Here is a 1076-nt window from a genome sequence, read left to right as displayed (position 1 = left end):
GAGCGGAGAGCCCCAGGAATTAGAAGGGAGCTGGCAGCCAGCCCCGGGCCCCCTCCGTCCCTTTCCCCATGCCTGCCATGCTGCTCCTCGCAAGGATTGTACCCTGCCGGGGGCTCTGCAGCCCGCTTGTTGGAGACGCGTTGGAAACACTTGGGCCAGTGCTGGAGGAGGGAAGGTGTTTGCACGGGTGCAGCCCCTCACTGGGGCAGCCGAGGTGGTGTGCTCCCCGCTGCAAGGAGGAGAGCTGCTTGCAGGAGGAGTCAGAGCCGAATGTCCTCCGCGTGCTAAGTAAGTTGTGACTTAATTCAGGAAAATGCGAGCATTCGGGATTTCCGGAGAGATGGAGGGACCGTCCGTGCTCTCTGATCTCAAAGCCAAAGCACATGGTCTGTGGCTTTCTGGCAAGCACATCTGGGTTTTGTTGAAAGGAGAGCCCTGGTTGCTTGCTTGTTGGGAGAGGATGCAGTCCCTCTCGGCCCTAGGTGCTGTCCCGGATGCTGCCGGTGTCCTGGAGCATTTCATGGCAAGCACCCGGCAGCAGCACCTGGCACTGCACGGCGTCTGGCCCGAGAGCTTGAAGTCAGGAGCATTTAGAAGACAGAAGGAAAACCAAAAAAAGTCACGCTTAGTTTAGATGACTCCTTTTTTCAGAGGAAGTTGAAAAAAAGAAAGCAAAAAAAAAACCAAAAAAAACCCAAAACCCCAACCCCCAAAACACCCAGAGACAGAAGAGATGGTGAAAATGGAAGGGGAGGAGGCTGCAGCAGGACACCCAGCACGGCAGGAGCCGGGCCCTCGGCATGACGCAGGGATCACGTCGCCAGGGTGAGGAGCGCAACGTCAGACGCAACAGAAGGAAGCGTGGCAGTGCATCAACAAGCCTTTTCCTGGCTGCAGTGATTCATGTTTTCATCTGAAAAAGTACTCCCCGAGCTGTGTTTCCACCAACAGTTTTACTGGGGCTATCCCACCTGAGAGTTCTTGGAAGTGACTTCTGGAAAAACTCTCCAGTGACCTAGACAAGTGTAGCCCGTGGTAAGTCGTTCCCATCTCAGGCTTGTTTCCACTCTGACAGA

This window comes from Eurypyga helias, unplaced genomic scaffold (genome assembly GCF_000690775.1).
Source record: "Eurypyga helias isolate BGI_N326 unplaced genomic scaffold, ASM69077v1 scaffold10502, whole genome shotgun sequence".
NCBI classification, from domain to species: Eukaryota; Metazoa; Chordata; class Aves; order Eurypygiformes; family Eurypygidae; genus Eurypyga; species Eurypyga helias.
Note: the sequence above shows the minus strand (reverse complement) of the source record.